Below are 7,152 nucleotides of genomic sequence, written 5' to 3'. Positions count from 1 at the left end.
TGAGAACTCTAAGGTTAAGTGGTTTGCCCGGGGTCACCAGGGATAGAGATTCAAACGCAGTTCAACAGGCTCCGGGAGTTTTTGTGCTAATTAACAGCCTTTTCTCCTTCCAAGCTGGGAATATTCGTTGTTCTTCTCGAGTTGGAAATTTACTAAAGAATCTGTGCGCAGGACAAAAGGACAGAGACAGGGAAGGAGGGGTCCACGTCTGCTTTTTTTTTTTTTTTTTTTTTTTTTTTTATTATTATTTTTTTTTTTTGACAGGCAGAGTGGACAGTGAGAGAGAGAGACAGAGAGAAAGGTCTTCCTTTGCCGTTGGTTCACCCTCCAATGGCCGCCGCGGCCGGCGCGCTGCGGCCGGCGCACCGCGCTGATCCGATGGCAGGAGCCAGGAGCCAGGTGCTTTTCCTGGTCTCCCATGGGGTGCAGGGCCCAAGCACCTGGGCCATCCTCCACTGCACTCCCTGGCCACAGCAGAGGGCTGGCCTGGAAGAGGGGCAACCGGGACAGAATCCGGCGCCCCAACCGGGACTAGAACCCGGTGTGCCGGCGCCGCTAGGCGGAGGATTAGCCTAGTGAGCCGCGGCGCCGGCCACGTCTGCTTTTTTAACACTACTCATTACACCCAGCTCTTTGGCAATGAGAGCTGGAAATCCAATCGAGGGCAGGCAGGCCTGGGTCTGGCAGGCCTGGGCAAGGTGGGAAGTGGGGCCTTGGACAAGGAGGAGGAAGCGCTGGGTGCAGAGCACAGGGCTCACGGGGTCTGTGCAGCAGAAGGCGGGGAAGGGCGGAGCAGGGGCTCTGAGGCCCAGCAGCAGGAGGGTTGCCCTCATGAATATTCCAGGCCTGCCACGCGCCCAGCTGGGGCCCGAGCTGGCAGGCTGCACAGGACATCCGGCCTCGGGGGCTCCGACCCCCTCTCCTGCCCCTGCCCAGCTCACTGCCTGAACTGGGGGCTGGCAGGCGGGAGCAGCTCTCCAAGACCCCCCACCCAGCTTCCTTTAATGAGCCCCACAAGGAGCTCCAGCTGTCAATCATCCCAGCTCCCGCACAGCCCAAAGGCGCCTACAGCCTTCAGATGAGGTGACCAGGTGTAGCTATGGCGGCGGGTGACTGAGGACGGGCACAACCTCCGTGGGGAGGATCCTGGGCTCCCGAGGGAGGCGGGGCCCTCAACAGACAGTCTCTTCTTCCTTCCCTGGCACTTCCACAAAGCCTCCGCCTTCCTGGCTCTTCTGCGCCTTCCACCTCCCCCGCCCTGAGTGTGAGGTTTCTGGAAGAGAGAAGCAAGTTTTCAGGCCAAGCACAGCCAGGCAGTGCTCTCAGAGTGAGCTGGGAGGAGGTGAGATGAGCTGGGAGGAGGTGAGAACCCCGGGACCCAGAGCACGGCATCTTAGCAGCCACCGCAGAGGTCACGGCTGCTGCAAGGTCACGTGCGGAAGCGCAGGAGCCAGGTGAGGAGTGAGGAGTGCCTTGTTCGTGGGCTCTTGGTTCCTGGAAGGCTCATTATGTCCAGCACCTCTGGGAGTGGGGGTGATATAGGATGTGAACACTCCGAGGTGGGGGACACTGGGGGTGCCCTCCACCATCCACCCTCCAGCCCCCAAAGAGGCCCCTCTTTTTTTTATTTATTTGACAGAGAGAGAGAGAGAGAAAGGTCTTCCTTCCGTTGGTTCACCCCCCTCAAATGGCCACTACAGCTAGAGCTACGCCGATCCGAAGCCAGGAGCCAGGTGCTTCTCCTGGTCTCCCATGGGGTGCAGGGCCCAAGGACTTGGGCCATTCTCCACTGTGCTCCCAGGCCATAGCAGAGAGCTGGACTGGAAGAGGAGCAACCGGGACAGAATCCGGCCCCCATATGGGATGCTGCAGGTGGGAGGATTAACCCAGTGGGCTCAAAGAGGCCCCTCTTACATGCAAAATAACAGCCACTCCTTCCCAGCACCCCCAGTCTCCTCCCACCTAGACATCAGCTCAAAGTCCAATTTTCCTGCATCTCAAGCAGGTCCAGGAGGGGTTAGGGTTCCTTAGATGTGGTCCGTCTCTGTCTGTGGACTTGTGAACTAAAGAGACACAACAGCTGCCCCAACCCACAGGCCTACCCGCCCACCTGATGTGCCATAGACATTCCCATTCAAAAACTGCGAAATGAGAGGCAAAAGTGGCGCTGTCCCCAGGATCCTGCACTCCGGCTGGTCACGCCCACGAGCTCCTGCACCGGGGGTCAAGCCTGGGAATGCTTCTCCATGACTCTGGGTTCCTGGGGGCCTCAGGGCCGCCCGTCTTCTGTTGTAAAAGGTAACACATGTCCATACACCTGAAGAGCCTTCTCAGCCCAGTGCCCCCCAGCAACAGTTCAGGGGGCAATGGGCCTCTCTCCCTTTGCACATCTCTGACCCTTTTAGTCCAGGCTAGCTGTGCGCCCTCTGCGGGTCTCAGCAGGGTTCACACCACTTGTCAAAAGCCATTCCCGTGGAGCTCTTTAAGGTGTTAGCCCTTCTCTGGGCACTTGGCCCAGTGGTTCAGATGCCCACAACGCACACAAAGGTACTTGGATTCTATGTCCGGCGCCAGCTCCGGACTCCAGCTTTCTGCAGATGCAGACCTGGGAGGAGTGGTGGCAGCTCGAGTGCTCGCAGCCCTGCCACCACGTAGCAGCCTGGATGGAGTGCTTAGCTCCCAGCTTCATCCGCTGCCTGGCGCAGGGCTGTTGCTGTCATCTGGGAAGTGGACCAGAGAATGGGAGCTCTCCTGCTCTCTCTGCCTCTCAACTAAATTCATTAAAAATGTTTAATAATTAGCCCTCCTCTATCTTGGGCTTCTTCCATTGCGGAACAGTGCCCTTAAACTTCCTGGAGGCTGTGTGTCACTGGGGAGGATCTGAGAGGAACCCCTTATTTTCTTTCTTGTTTAAAAATATTAATTTACTTATATGAAAGGCAGAGATACAGAGAAAAAAGTAGAGAGAAAGATTTTCCATCCACTGGTTCACTCCCCAAATGGCCACAATGGCTAGGGCTTAGCCAGACTGAAGCCAGGAGCCAGGAGCTTCGTCCAGGTCTCTCTCCCACATGGGTGAAGGAGCCCAAGCACTTGGGCCATCTTCCACTGCTTTCCCCAGCGCATTAGCTGGATGGGAAGTGGAGCAGCTGGGACTTGAACTGATGCCCATAAGGGTTGCCAGCACACAAAGGAGGCTTAACCTTCCATGCCACAGCACCAGCCTCCCTTCATTCTCTTGAAAGAGCCTATATGTGACTGGATAACAGTCTGCTTCTTTGATCTTTTTGAGGTCTTAACAGAAGGAAAACTGTATAGTCACACCTTTATTTATTGCCAGATCATGTTTCTCTTAAAAATCTTAATTATTTTCATTTCTATTTGAGACAGACATACAGATATTCCACTAGTTTAGTCTGCAACAGCCAGAACCCTGGAACTCAATCCAGGTCTCCATTGGCAGAGTGGCCACCACCTGCTGCCTCCTGTGCCATGCATTAGCAGGACTGCTAGAGCTGAAGTGGAGCAGGTGAACTTGAACCAGATACTCTATACAGAATGTGGGCATCCCAAGCAGTGACGTAACCACTGCATGTTTTTATGATAGTGCTCAAGTCATTTCTTTCTACTTTTTTTAGAAAGATCTTTATTTACATATTTGAGAAGTAGAGTTACAGATGGAGAGAGGGAGAGACAGAGAGAGAGGTCTTTCATCCACTGGTTCACTCTCCAAATGGTTGCAACAGTGGAGCTGGGCTGATCCAAAGCCAGGAGATTCTTCCAGGTCTCTCACGCAGGTGCAGGGGCCCAAGCACGTGGACCATCTTCCTCTGCTTTCCCAGGCCATAGCAGAGAGCTGGATTGGAAGTGGAGCAGCTGGGACTCAAACTGGCTCAGGTGGAGGTCTAGCCTTCTACACTACAGCGCCAACCCCTCCCCAGCTAGCTGTAACAGCCAGGGCTGGACCAAGCTGAAGCCAGGAGTCAGGAGCTTTCTCCCATCCTGCATATGGTTAGCAAGGCCATCTTTCTTTGCTTTTCCCAGGCCATTAGCAAGGAGCTGGATCAGAAGTGGGGCAGGGCCAGCGCGGTGGCTCAATAGGCTAATCCTCTGCCTTGCGGCGCCGGCACACTGGGTTCTAGTCCTGGTCGGGGTGCCGGATTCTGTCCTGGCTGCCCCTCTTCCAGGCCAGCTCTCTGCTGTGGCCTGGGAGTGCAGTGGAGGATGGACCAATTTGGGCCCTGCACCCCATGGGAGACCAAGATAAATACCTGGCTCCTGCCATCGGATCAGCGCAGTGCGCCAGCCACAGCGCACCGGCCGCGGCGGCGGCCATTGGAGGGGGAACCAACGGCAAAAGGAAGACCTTTCTCTCTCTCTCTCTCTCTCTCTATCACTCTCTCTCTCTCTCACTGTCCACTCTGCCTGTCAAAAAAAAAAAAAAAAGTGGGGCAGCCAGGACATGAACTAGTGCCCAATATGGGCTGCCAGCATCCCAGGTGGCACTTTTACCCACTATGTCACAACGCCAGCCCCAAAAGTCATTTCTTTAGCACAGTTTGCCATCTAGGGAGACTGAGAACTTTCAGAATCATTAAGTCCTGGCTCCTTTCTGTTTGGTGGTTCTTCCTTCAATTCATCTTTCTCCTGCTGTGTTTTAATGTACGACACAAGAAACCAGGAGGCACTCCCAATACCCTGCTTGGAAATCTTCTTGACTAGGTTAGCCACACACTCTACTTTGCACAGAACTGCAGGTCACGGCGTCAGGAAGCTGTCACAATGCAGCAGACACACCCACCCTCCCTCTAGTCCCTAAGAATATTTTCCTCGAAGTGCAGATTTGTGCTGACCTCCATTCAAGTTGGTTTAGGCTTTCTCTAACGTGCTCCTCAAAATAGTCCCTGCAGCAGGGATGGCGCAAGTCACTGGATGCCTCCCACCCCTGTGGGAGACTTGGATTAAGTTCCTGGCACCCAGCTTTGGCTTCCCTGGCTGTGGGCATTTGGGGAACAAACCAGTGGATGGGACTTCTCTCTCATTGTTTGTCTGTGAAGGAATGAGAGAGAGAACAAAAGAGAGAGAGAGAGAGAAGGAAGAGGGAGGGAGGGAGGGAGGAAGGAAAGAGAAATCAACACTTCTAGAAACAGTGCAATGAAACTGCAGATCACCTAAGATAGAGATCTTCAAAAAAACAAAACAGGAAAATGTTGCCATAGCATCAGCATGCAGGTCTTTGTGTGGACAGAAGTTCTCAACTTACTTGGGTAATATCAAGGACGGTGACTGCTGGATTGTTATTAAAAAAAAAAAAAAAGCTTTCAGGGGGCCAGCGCTGTGGCATAGTAGGTTAAGCTGTCACCTGTGGTGCCAGCAACCCATATAGGCACTGAGTCTAGTCCTAGCTGTTCCTCTTCCGATCCAGCTCCCTGGTAATGCCTGGGAAAGCAGTGGAAGATGGCCCAAGTCCTTGGGACCCTGCACCCGTGTGGGAGCGATGGAGGATGCTCCTGGCTCTGGATCAGCCCTGCTCTGGCCATTGCAGCCATTTTGTGAGTGAACCTGCAGATGGAAGACCTCTCTCTCTCTCTCTCTCTCTCTCTAACTTTGCCTTTCAAATAAATTAAAGAAATCTTTAAAAAAAACCGAAGCCTTCAATAGCTAAATTACATATGATTCTTTTATTTAAAGTATGCAATTCAGGGGCCGGCACTGTGGCATGTGGTATAGCGGGTAAGGCCACTGCCTGCAGTGCAAGCATCCCATATAGACGCTGGTTAGAGGCCTGGCTGCTCTCCTTCTGACCCAGCTCTCTGCTATGTCCTGGGAAAGCAGTAGATGATCCAAGTCCTTGGGACTCTGTGCCCACAAAGAAGACCCAGCAGAAGCTCTTGGCTCCTGGATTCAGATCGGTGCAGCTCCTGCCATAGTGGACATTTGGGGAGTGAACCAGCAGATGGAAGACCTCTCTCTCTGTCACTCCCTCTCTCTGTCACTCTGCCTTTCAAATAAATAGGATAAAGATTTATTCTGGAGGCCGGCGCTATGGCCTAGTGGGTAAAGCGCCGCCTGCAGTGCCGGCATCCCATATGGGCACTGGTTTGTACTCCGGCTGCTCCACTTCCGATCCAGCTCTCTGCTATGGCCTGGGAAAGCAGTAGAAGATGGCCCGAGTCCTTGGGCCTCTGCACACTCAATGGAAACCTGCAGGAAGCTCCTGCCTGTTTCCTGGTTTCGGATCAGCACAGCTCTGGCCGTTGCGGCCAATTGGGGAGTGAACCACCGGATGGAAGACCTCTCTCTTTCTCTCTCTCTCCCTCTCTGCCTCTCCTTCTCTCTAAAAAAAGTATTCTATTTATTTGAAAGGCAGAGAGAGGGGGAGATGGGGAGATAGAGAGATAGAGACCTTCCATTTGCTGGTTCACACCCCAAACGCTGCAATAACCAGGACTGGACCAGGCAGAAGCCAGGAGCCTAAAACTCCATCCGGGTCTCCCACGTGGGCGTGGCAAGGCCCCATCTTCACTGCTTTCCCGGGCGCAACCCGGGAGCTGGGTCGGAAGTGAAGCAGCAGGATTGCAAACTGGGGCTTATCCAGGATACCACACCGTGTCACAGGTGTGGGCTTAACCTGAGGCTCCACAGCGCAGGCCCTGACAAGGGCCTTTTACAAGACCTGGAGGAACTGGCGCAGGCCCCCTTCTCCCGCTCCTCAGGCCCTCCGGGAGGGAGGCTGCAGCACCGGGCGCCATCTTGGGGGCCGAGCGCAGCCCTCTGCCACCGCTGCCGCTGCCGTCACCTCCCTTGATCCTGGCCTGCCCAGCCTTCGGGACCGGCAGAAAGTAAGTTTCTTAGAGCTGCGCAGACGGCCTGAGACGTCTCCTCGTCCTGTGGCCCCTCCTGCCACGCCCCCACACAGGTCCTCCTGCACCCCCCACCCTGCGGCCACGTACAGACCCTCCTGGGTGACTGTGTGGTCCTCTGTGGCTGCTGGGCCTCCCCTTTGGAGGATCTGTTAGTTCAGTGCATCCTCTCATTTCCTGCCTCTCCGCGTGTACTTTCTGCGGGAGGCCGGGGATGATCCCTCAAGGCTGGGGGGGGGGGGGAGGCGAGGGTACACTTACTCCCCTTGCTGCAACCCTAGGGCCCTGA

The 7,152-nt window shown here is 54.8% G+C and overlaps 1 long non-coding RNA gene across 1 annotated transcript; it reads left to right on the top strand.

The window, feature by feature from the left end:
• Positions 1-598: 598 nt before the first annotated feature.
• Positions 599-1,985, top strand: LOC149128034 (uncharacterized). Its single transcript, XR_016229256.1, has 2 exons — positions 599-1,454; positions 1,640-1,985. It is a non-coding gene; the product is annotated as an uncharacterized LOC149128034 (long non-coding RNA).
• The last annotated feature ends 5,167 nt before the right edge of the window (positions 1,986-7,152 follow it).

Source organism: Oryctolagus cuniculus, chromosome 2 (genome assembly GCF_051225735.1).
Source record: "Oryctolagus cuniculus isolate XC-2025 breed Fujian yellow rabbit chromosome 2, ASM5122573v1, whole genome shotgun sequence".
Taxonomy (NCBI): Eukaryota; Metazoa; Chordata; class Mammalia; order Lagomorpha; family Leporidae; genus Oryctolagus; species Oryctolagus cuniculus.
The sequence above is the reverse complement of the archived record's forward strand: the minus strand, read 5'-3'. Positions and strand labels throughout refer to the sequence as shown.